A 12032-nucleotide genomic window follows, 5' to 3' on the forward strand; every position below is an offset into this window, starting at 1 on the left:
CCTAAGTTTGTTTTACTCACTGCTTTAGCACACTCTGCCAACCCTGATGTCATTGCCGTGTCTGAATCCTGGCTTAGGAAGGCCACCAAAAATTCTGAGATTTCCATACCCAATGTAACGACGTTCGTCTGTTGTAAGAAGAGAGTCAGACCAAAATGCAGCGTGTAGGTTACTCATGACTTTAATGAATGAAAACAACAAACGAAACGTGAAACTAATTACAGCCTATCTGGTGACTACTACACAGAGACAGGTACAAACACCCACAAAATACAAAGCGAACTCAGGCTACCTAAATACGGTTCCCAATCAGAGACAACGATAAGCACCTGACTCCAATTGAGAATCGCCTCAGGCAGCCAAGCCTATACAACACCCCTAATTAGCCACGATCCCAAATACTACAAACCCCAATACGAAAAACAACATATAAACCCATGTCACACCCTGGCCTACCCAAACATATAACAAAAACACAAAATACAATGACCAAGGCGTGACAGAATCCCCCCCTAAGGTGCGGACTCCCGGACGCACCTCAAAAGCATAGGGAGGGTCCGGGTGAGCATCTGTCCATGGTGGCGGTTCTGGCTCGGGACGTGGACCCCACTCCATTAATGTCCTAGTTCCTCCCCTACGCGTCCTGGGATAATCCACCTTCTCCGCCGACCATGGCCTAATAGTCCTCACCCAGATCCCCACATAACTGAGGAGCAGCTCGTGACAGAGGGGCAGCTCAGGACAGAGGGACAGCTCAGGACAGAGGGGCATCTCAGGACAGAGGGGCATCTCAGGACAGAGGCAGCCCAGGACTGAGGGGAAGCCCGGGACTGAGGGGAAGCCCGGGACTGAGGGGAAGCCCGGTACTGAGAGGAAGCCCGGTACTGAGAGGAAGCCCGGGACTGAGAGGAAGCCCAGTACTGAGATGAAGCTCAGGCAGGTAGTAGGCTCCGGTAAATCCTGGTTGTCGGGCAGATCTAGAAGAGACTGGTTGTCGGGGAGATCTGGAAGAGACTGGTTGTCTGGCGGCGCTGGGCTGACTGGTGGCGCTGGGCAGACTGGGAGCACTGGCGGCGCTGGGCAGACTGGGAGCACTGGGCAGACTGGGAGCACTGGCGGAGCTGGGCAGACTGGGAGCACTGGCGGAGCTGGGCAGACTGGGAGCACTGGCCGCGCTGGGCAGACTGGGAGTACTTGCCGCGCTGGGCAGACTGGGAGCACTGGCCACGCAGGGCCGACTGGGAGCACTGGCAGCGCTGGGCAGACTGGAGACTCCGGCAGCGCAGGAGAGGAGAAAGGCTCTGGCTGTGCTAAACAGGCGGGAGACTCCAACAGCGCAGGAGAGGAGAAAAGCGCTGGCTGCGCTGAACAGGCGAGGCGTACTGGAGGCCTGGTGCGTGGTGCTGGAACTAGTGGTACTGGATCGAGGACACGCACAGGAAGCCTGGTGCGGGGAGCTGCTACCGGAGGACTGGTGTGTAGAGGTGGCTTTGGATAGACCGGACCGTGCAGGCGCACTGGAGCTCTTGAGCACCGAGCCTGCCCAAGCTTACCTGGCTCGATGCCCACTCTAGCCCTGCCAATAGGAAGGGCTGGTATGTGCCGCATCTGGCTCTGCACCCGCACTGGAAACACTGTGCGCTCCATAGCATAACACGGTGCCTGCCCGGTCTCTCTAGCCCAACGGTGAGCACAGGGAGTTTGCGCAGGTCTCCTACCTGGCATAACTATTCTCCCTTCTAGCCCCCCCCCCAATAATTTTTTGGGGCTGCTTTTCCGCCTTCCAACCGCGTCGCCGTGCTGCCTCCTCATACCAGTGCCTCTCCGCTTTAGCCGCATCTATTTCTTCCTTGGGACGGCGATATTCTCCCGGCTGCGCCCAGGGTCCTTTTCCGTCTAATATCATCTCCCAAGACCAGAAGTCCTTATATTGCTGCTCCTCACAATTAACAGGGAGAGTAGGCTCAGGTCTGACTCCTGACTCAGCCACTCTCTCTCTGCGCTTTCCCCCAATAAATATTTGGGGGTTACTTTCGTTTTTCGCTCTGCGTCGCCGTGTTTTCCTTTTAGACTCCATTCGTCTATAGCCCTCTTCGCACTGCTGTAGGGAATCCCAGGCGGGCTCCTGCACTCGCTCTGGGTCGGCCGCCCACCTGTCGATTTCTTCCCACGTCGTATACTCCATGCCTCTACCGTCCATAACGTCCTCCTTTAGATCCTGCCAGTTTACACACTGCTCGGTCTGTGAGTGGTGGGTGTTTCTGTAACGACGTTCGTCTGTTGTAAGAAGAGAGTCAGACCGAAATGCAGCGTGTAGGTTACTCATGACTTTAATGAATGAAAACGGTACATGAAATAACTGAAATACGAAAACAACAAACGAAACGTGAAACTAATTACAGCCTATCTGGTGACTACTACACAGAGACAGGTACAAACACCCAAAAATACAAAGCGAACTCAGGCTACCTAAATACGGTTCCCAATCAGAGACAACGATAAGCACCTGACTCCAATTGAGAATCGCCTCAGGCAGCCAAGCCTATACAACACCCCTAATTAGCCGCGATCCCAAATACTACAAACCCCAATATGAAAAACAACATATAAACCCATGTCACACCCTGGCCTACCCAAACATATAACAAAAACACAAAATACAACGACCAAGGCGTGACACCCAACTATAACATTTTCTGTCAAGATAGAACTGCCAAAGGGGGGAGAAGTTGCAGTCTACTGCAGAGATAGCCTGCAAAGTAATGTCATACTTTCAGGTCCATATCCAAACAGTTCGAACTTCTAATTTTAAAAATTACTCTCTCCAGAAATAAGTCTCTCACTGTTGCCGCCTGCTACCGACCCCCCCTCAGCTCCCAGCTGTGTCCTGGACACCATTTGTGAATTGATCGCCCCCCCATCTAGCTTCAGAGTTTGTTCTGTTAGGTGACCTAACTGGGATATGCTTAACACCCTGGCAGTCCTACAATCTAAGCTAGATGCGATCAATCTCACACAAATCATCAAGGAACCCACCAGGTACAACCCTACATCTGTAAACAAGGGCACCCTCATAGACGTTATCCTGACCAACTGGCCCTCCAAATACACCGCTGTCTTCAATCAGGATCTCAGCGATCACTGCCTCATTGCCTGTATCCGCTACGGGTCCGCAGTCAAACGACCACCCCTCATCACTGTCAAACGCTCCCTAAAACACTTCTGCGAGTAGGCCTTTCTAATCGACCTGGCCCGGGTATCCTGGAAGGATATTGACCTCATCCCGTCAGTTGAGGATGCCTGGTCATTCTTTAAAAGTAACTTTCTCAACATCTTAGATATGCATGCTCCGATCAAAAAATGCAGAACTTAGAACAGATATAGCCCTTGGTTCACTCCAGACCTGACTGCCCTCGGCCAGCACAAAAAAGTCCATGGAGAACAAGAGCACCTCCTCCCAGCTGCCCACTGCACTTGAGGCTAGGTAACACGATCACCACCGATAAATCCATGATAATCGAAACAATCAACAAGCATTTCTCAACGGCTGGCCGTGCCTTCCTCCTGGCTATTCCAACCTCGGCCAACAGCTCCACCCCCTCCACAGCTACTCGCCCAAGCCTCCCCAGCTTCTCCTTTACCCAAATCCAGATAGCAGATGTTCTGAAAGAGCTGCAAAACCTGAACCCGTACAAATCAGCTGGTCTTGACAATCTGGACCCTCTATTTTTAAAACTATCCGCCGCCATTGTCGCAACCCCTATTACCAGCCTGTTCAACCTCTCTGTCATATTGTCTGAGATTCCCAAGGATTGGAAAGCTGCCGCAGTCATCCCCCTCTTCACTGATTATCCCTAAAGCCAACACCTCATTTGGCCGCCTTTCCTTCCAGTTCTCTGCTGCCTGTGACTGGAACAAATTGCAAAAATCGCTGAAGTTGGAGACTTTTATCTCCCTCACCAACTTTAAACATCTGCTATCTGAGCAGCTAACCGATCGCTGCAGCTGTACATAGTCCATCGGTATATAGCCTAGACAATTTACCTACCTCATCCCCATACTGTTTTTATTTATTTAATTTTCTGCTCTTTTGTACACCAGTATCTCTACCTGCACATAACCATCTGATAACTTATCACTCCAGTGTTAATCAGGTCATTGTAGTTATGAGTGTGAGTGTTAGAGAGGGATTGGAGGATTTCACTGTGGGTCAATGTAGAGCTAAGCCTGAAGCATTTTTGTGGCATGACATAAAACCAGAAACCACAGCACAGAGGAAACCTCTGAGGGTCATAATGGCTGGTTCCATTAAACCTGGGGGAGGAGGAGTTTGAGCAGACCTCAGAGGACAAGAGCTGTCATGGTGTTAAGGACAGTAGATGAATCACCACACTGTTTTGCTCTTGTTCCCTGAGTGTGTGTGTGTGTGTGTGTGTGTGTGTGTGTGTGTGTGTGTGTGTGTGTGTGTGTGTGTGTGTGTGTGTGTGTGTGTGTGTGTGTGTGTGTGTGTGTGTGTGTGTGTGTGTGTGTGTGTGTGTGTGTGTGTGTGTGTGTGTGTGTGTGTGTGTGTGTGTGTGTGTGTGTGTGTGTGTGTGTGTGTGTGTGTGTGTGTGTGTGTGTGTGTGTGTGTGTGTGTGTGTGTGTGTGTGTGTGTGTGTGTGTGTGTGTGTGTGTGTCTGACAGAGGTAGAAAGTGATGAAATACAGAATTGTAGATAATTTTCATCCCCAGCTTTTTAAGAATGAGGCAAGTTGAAGTCAAATTTCTCAAACAAGAAACATGGTTGACTGTTTCCCTTCAGTCGATTTCTCATTCTCTTGTAAAATAGCAATGATGCAAGCGCTCTGATCTAGAAGCCAGTGAAAGCGAGAGGTTTTACAGCTAGTTTGTTCAGCTCAGGAAAGTCCCACGGCTGCACTTTGGAGTGTAGCATTGTGTTTTGATATCCTCATCTCCTTTGACAGTGTCTCACGCATTCCGACGGAGCAGATAAAGCAGTACTGGGTAGAGCTGGTGGGGCTTTCAGAGTCAGTTTCATCTTTCTGCTCAGGCACAGGGCAGGCATCATATGAAGTGTTTATCTCAGGAGTGCCTGATTTACCTCTGAACGGTGTCAAATGTGAGAGAAAGTGGGATCCGGGTGCTCTTTTACCGTTGTATGGATGTTTTCTTTGACGAAGAAAAGCCTTGCCAATGAGAACCTTATTCAAGTCAGAGAGATACTATCAAGATTTGTGTTGACACATACCCTACTGCTTCAGTCAGGATAGCATCACGGCTGGGGATTTGTTGTCATCTGTCTGAGACGGAGATACTGGTTGAGCAGAATACATTTAGAGGTACCTTGGGAAGAAAATCCTGCATGTATGAAAAAGCCCACCCTGTGGGATTGAATAGGTTCAGCTGTCCCTGTGGTGTTCTTGTAATTATTGTAAGGTGATTACAAATGATATATATATTCTGTTCTACCTTAATCCTGATAATAGAAACACATGGCCTGTCTATTTACCTAGCATGCCACACTAAGGGAAGCCCGGGTCGGCCGATTTCTGATCACAGAGCCCCAGGGGGCTACTAACTAATGATGAACCTGCTTTATTCAGATTCTATTGAATAAAGCCTACGTTGGTGTGACGTTCAAAGACCTTCAGCCATACAGACAGGTTGCCATGGAAACCAATTGCTACACCTGTCTTTGCATATTATAGGTTTGGCAATACAGTGCCTCGTGTCATTCAGTGTACCAATACTAATACCTCTGTATGTGGTGTGCGTCATATTAATATACATATGCCATTTCTGAATATCTAAAATGATTTTTCAACAGGTTTTTCAAATGATAATAACCTACTGTGCATGGATAATGATAAGGGAGCACCCTAATACCAGCACCCTAATATACTGATAGAAGGTGTCATCCGCCACTTTGAAAACGTACCATTGAGATATAAAGGTAACTGTGAAAATAAAGGAATCATCAATATAAAGTGTCTTAATATGGCGTTGGGCCACCACGAGCTGCCAGAACAGCTTCAATGCACCTGGTCATAGATTCTACAAGTGTCTGGAACTTTATTGCAGGAATGCTACACCATTTGTCCGTGAGAAATTCCATAATTTGAGGTTTTGTTGATGGTGGCTGGTGTGGCCCAGTCAGATCTGTTTCTTCACACCAGCAGCATCAGTCCAGAGTCCCCCCCCCCCCTGCCCCCTCCTCTAATTTGCAGCATCTCGCTAAACCCACCTGTGAGTTAGTTGGTGCTATTTTTAGACTTCATGTGATTTATTTACTGAGGCCAGGGAAGACAGCCAAGTCACTTGACCTGAATTGCACTTCCCAAATACAATGGGGGAATGCCAAATGCAATAAAGAACTCTAATTGAACATGTCCAAAAACTGAGAGAGGAACATAAACTGAAATCTAACAAAACCTCAGTTTATATCTAGGGATGTTTTATTGGGAGCAGTGCCTGGAGCACAAGAGGGCACAATCTATTTTTACCATTATAAAAAACCTCTACCGTTAGATGTTGCTTGTATCTATATGGAACTCTCTATTTGGAACTGTACAATACATTTTATTGTATCAAATTGTGTCAAATTGTATGATGATAAACACCAGGGACACAGAACAGTGAAAAATACCCTTATTTTCTGAGCAGCATGTGAGTCAGGACTTGGACAGTTGGAGATGTTTGTGTTGCAGGGAGGCAAATCGACAGCTTGACACAATGAGACATGAAATGGTATATTTACGGGTTGAACACTCCAGTGCGCAAGTGCGAAAACGTACAATTTCTGGAAATTTGCTGACACATGTAGAGCAGTTTTCGGCCCGGCACATTTCCCATAAATCTCAGGTAATGGACCACTTTTGTGTGCAGACATGCACAAAAATGTACAGTTGAAGTCGGAAGTTTACATACACACCTTAGCCAAAAACATTTAAACTCAGTTTTTCACAATTCCTGACATTTAATCCGAGTAAAAATTCCCTGTCTTCGGTCAGTAAGGATCACCACTTTATTTGAAGAATGTGAAATGTCAGAATAATAGTAGAGATAATTATTTATTTCAGCTTTTATTTCTTTCATCACATTCCCAGTGGGTCAGAAGTTTACATACACTCAATTAGTATTTGGTAGCATTGCCTTTAAATTGTTTGCTACAAGTTTAGCATGTTGTACTGTCAGTGCACAGAGCTACAGGCATGTGGACTAGAGTATGAAACAGAATTGTTTGCCAAAATGTATACCATGCTCATGATTACTGTTACTTTCAGTAAAACAGTCAATGCAATTCTGATACAGAGGCAATGGTCCAACAAAGTATAGTAATTGGTGATTGATGGAACTGCAGGGGCTACAGCAACCACTTTAGACCAGGTGGGTGGAATTCAACGTCTGCTTTCATTCTACTCTTCTAGACTGAAATATATCACTTCAAACTTGTAAGAGGGCCATGAATGCACTTTGTATTCCAGGGACCAGAAGTAATACAGGAGTAACAAACCTAGTGTTACACAAAAAATACTTTTACCCGCCTTCTCCTTTGGCGACTCTTCTTTGCAAATACTTATTTTCCACGATCATTTGCAAATAAATTCATTAAAAATCCTACAATGTGATTTTCTGGATTTTTTCCCCTCACGGGTTTTTGATCGTTCTGTTTTTGGGAAAGAAGCTTCCTGGTCCTTGTCTTCCCTATGTCAAGGTAATCGATCCATAACGGATTACTCTATAGAGTTTCGCACTCTTGCTGCCTCCAGTAACTGGAACGAGCCGGCGTTGCTCGCTCGTTTTCTGGAGGGACTCACGCTAAGGTTAAGGATGAGATTCTCTCCAAGATTTCTGGCTCTCACAGACCTGTAACTTCTTCTTTAAAATGCTCCTCTGTCCTCCACACTACCATTAACTCTGTTTGAACTTGTTATCAGTATAAAAGACACATGTCCACAACCTCAAACAGTTACACTCAAACTCCACTATGGCCAAGAGCTGTCCACTGAATGCTGCAAGACTGAATCTGCAATACCCAGGTTAAGGATGAGGGAGGATCCATCCAGCGTGGATTCTTTGATTGAACTCGCTATTCACATAGAACGACGGGTAGATCTTCGTCACCGAGCTCATGGAAGAGAGCTCGCGTTTACTGTGTCCCCCCTCTCCCCGACACTACCATCTTCCCCCACTGGCTCAGGTGTTGAGCCCATGCAGCTGGGGGTATTCGCATCTCGACTAAGGAGAGGGAACGGAGAATCACCAACCGCCTCTGTCTCTATTGCGGTTCCGCTGGTCATTTTGTCATTTCATGTCCAGTTAAAGGCCAGAGCTCATCAGTAAGCGGAGGGCTACTGGTAAGCGCTACTACTCTGTCCTCTCCGTCAAGTTCCTGTACTACCTTGTCGGTCCATCTACGCTGGACCGGTTCGGCAGCTTCCTGCAGTGCATTAATAGACTCTGGGGCGGAGGGCTGTTTTATGGACGAAGCCTGGGCTCGGGAACATGACATTCCTCTCACAGTTAGGGAGCCTAAGGTTAAGGATGAGTCCGGAGGATCCATCCAGACAGTTAGGGAGCCCACGGCCATGTTCGCCTTGGATGGTAGTCCTCTCCCCAGTATATTATGTGAAACACTACCTTTAACCCTCACTGTATCTGGTAACCATAGTGAGACCATTTCTTTTTGATTTTTCGTTCACCTTTTACACCTGTTGTTTTGGGTCATCCCTGGCTAGTGTGTCATAATCCTTCTATTGATTGGTCTAGTAATTCTATCCTTTCCTGGAACGTTTCTTGTCATGTGAAATGTTTAATGTCTGCTATTCCTCCTGTTTCTTCTGCCCCCCCTTCACAGGAGGAGCCTGGTGATTTGACAGGAGTGCCGGAGGAATATCATGATCTGCGCACGGTCTTCAGTCGGTCCAGAGCCACCTCCCTTCCTCCTCACCGGTTGTATGATTGTTGTATTGAACTCCTCCCAGGTACTACTCCCCCACGGGGTAGACTAGACTCTCTGTCGGCTACCGAACGTAAGGCTCTCGAAGATTATTTGTCTGTAGCTCTCGACACCGGTACCGTGGTTCCTTTCTCCTCTCCCGCCGAAGCGGGGTTCTTTTTTGTTAAGGAGGAGGACGGGACCCTGCGTCCCTGCGTGGATTATCGAGGGCTGAATGACACAACGGTTAAGAATCGTTATCCGCTTCCCCTTATGTCTTCAGTTTTCTAGATTCTGCAGGGAGCCAGGTTCTTTACTAAGTTGGATCTTCGTAACGCTTACCATCTCGTGCGCATCAGGGAGGGGGACGAGTGGAAAACGGCGTTTAACACTCCGTTAGGTCATTTTGAATACCGGGTTCCGCCGTTCGGTCTCGCTAATGCTCCAGCTGTCTTTCAGGCATTAGTTAATGATGTACTGAGTGATATGCTGAACATCTTTGTTTTTGTTTACCTTGACGAGATCCTGATTTTTTCACCGTCACTCTAGAATCATGTTCAGCACGTTCGACGTGTCCTCCAGCACCTTTTAGAGAATTGTCTTTATGTGAAGGCTGAGAAGTGCGCTTTTCATGTCTCCTCCGTCACTTTTCTCGGTTCCGTTATTTCCGCTGAAGGCATTCAGATGGATCCCACTAGGGTCCATGCTGTCAGCGATTGGCCCGTTCCTAAGTCACGTGTCGAACTGCAGCGCTTTCTCGGTTTCGCGAATTTCTATCGGTGTTTCTTTCGTAACTTCGGTCGAGTGGCAGCTCCTCTCACAGCCCTTACTTCTGTCAAGACGTGCTTTAAGTGGTCCGTTTCCGCCCAGGGAGCTTTTGATCTCCTCAAGAAGCGTTTAACATCCGCTCCTATCCTTGTTACACCTGACGTCACTAAACAGTTCATTGTCGAGGTAGACGCGTCAGAGGTGGGCGTGGGAGCCATTCTGTCCCAGCGCTCCCATACTGACGATAAGGTCCACCCTTGCGCGTTTTCTCATCGCCTGTCGCCCTCGGAACGCAACTATGATGTGGCTAACCGCGAACTGCTCGCCATCCGCTTAGCCCTAGGCGAATGGCGACAGTGGTTGGAGGAGGCGACCGTTCCTTTTGTCGTTTGGACTGACCATAAGAACCTTGAGTACATCCGTTCTGCCAAACGACTTAATGCGCGTCAGGCTCGTTGGGCGCTGTATTTCGCTCATTTCGAGTTCGTTATTTCTTATCATCCGGGCACTAAGAACACCAAGCCTGATGCTTTATCCCGTCTCTTCAGTTCTTCTGTAGCCTCTACCGACCCCGAGGGGATTCTCCCTGAGGGGCGTGTTGTCGGGTTGACTGTCTGGGGAATTGAGAGACAGGTAAAGCAAGCACTCACTCACACTCCGTCACCGCGCACTTGTCCTAGGAACCTTCTTTTTGTTCCCGTTTCTACTCGTCTGGCCGTTCTTCAGTGGACTCACTCTGCCAAGTTAGCTGGCCACCCCGGCGTTCGGGGTACGCTTGCTTCTATTCGCCAGCGTTTTTGGTGGCCTACTCAGGAGCGTGACACGCGCCGTTTCGTGGCTGCTTGTTCGGACTGCGCGCAGACTAAGTCCGGTAACTCTCTTCCTGCTTCTGCTCCTGCCCTTGCTGTGTTTCAGTCTGTCCCCTGCCACCGCATCTCTCCTGGTCCTGCTCCTGCACTTTCTGTGTCTCAGTCTGTCCACAGCCACCACCTCTCTCCTGTTCCTGGTCTTAGCCTTGCTGTGTCTCAGTCTGTCCATAGTTGTTTCTCTCCTGGCCTGTTTGGTCCTGATTGCTCAAACTCTTACAGTTCTCTACCCGTGTCTCATTTTTATAATAGTATTGCACTAGATTCCCTCTTCATCGTTTCCCGTTACGGTCCTGAGGAGAGGAGTTGGGTTCTATCTCGGGACGTGCTGGACCGTTCGTTGATCAATGATTTCCTCCGTTGCCGCCAGGGTTCCTCCTCGAGTGCGCCAGGAGGCGCTCTGTGAGTGGGGGGGTACTGTCATGTATTGTCATATATTGTCATGTCTTGTCCCTGTGCTTTCTCTTCTATTCGTTTCCCCCTGCTGGTCTTATTAGGTTTCTTTCCCTCTCTCTATCCCTCTCTCTCTCTCTATCGTTCCGTTCCTGCTCCCAGCTGTTCCTCATTTTCCTAACGACCTCGTTTACTCTTTCACACCTGTCCCCTATTTTGCCCTCTGATTAAGTCTCTATTTCTCTCTCTGTTTCTGCTTCTGTCCTTGTCGGATCCTTGTTTGCTGTGCTGTGTTCTTGTTCCGTCCTGTCGTGTTTTTGCCTTCATCAGATGCTGCGTGTGAGCAGGTGTCTCTGTCAGCTACGGCCTGCGCCTACCCGAAGGGACCTGCTGTCTGTGGCCGCTTATCCTGTTGTTCCCCTCTACAAACTAGAGGATTTCTGTTATCCCCGTTTGGACATTTCCTGTTAAGGATTCAGGATTTGTTATTTTCTGTTTGGACTTGAATAAACTCTGTTTCTGTTAAGTTGCTTTTGGGTCGTCACTCACCTGCATAACACACTGTAAATGTTACAAACATGAAAACAAGATAAATAACTGGGGTTCTCTTCCAAAACATGAGGTAGAGAGGCACACCCCAGTGGCAGTTGAGAATTTATGCGATGTTCACGGTCCGGAAATTTACAGAAACGTATTAATGCATAATTGTGAATTTAATTGGAAACACACAAGGATTCAGGGATGGCCGGAAAGTCGACAGGAATCCGCACACTCTCATTGGGAAATTCCCACCCATGAAGAACCGTGCACCTCAAATTTCATGAGAATATAGCAGATCCAATTTCACTTAGAAACTCTGCTTTTCATGCAGTGACGTGTGTGTGTGTGTGTGTGTGTGTGTGTGTGTGTGTGTGTGTGTGTGTGTGTGTGTGTGTGTGTGTGTGTGTGTGTGTGTGTGTGTGTGTGTGTGTGTGTGTGTGTGTGTGTGTGTGTGTGTGTGTGTGTGTGTGTGTGTGTGTGTGTGTGTGTGTGTGTGTGTGAAATAAAGCACAATTGGCTCCTAGGCG

This window comes from Oncorhynchus gorbuscha, linkage group LG04 (assembly GCF_021184085.1).
Source record: "Oncorhynchus gorbuscha isolate QuinsamMale2020 ecotype Even-year linkage group LG04, OgorEven_v1.0, whole genome shotgun sequence".
In the NCBI taxonomy this organism is placed as follows: domain Eukaryota; kingdom Metazoa; phylum Chordata; class Actinopteri; order Salmoniformes; family Salmonidae; genus Oncorhynchus; species Oncorhynchus gorbuscha.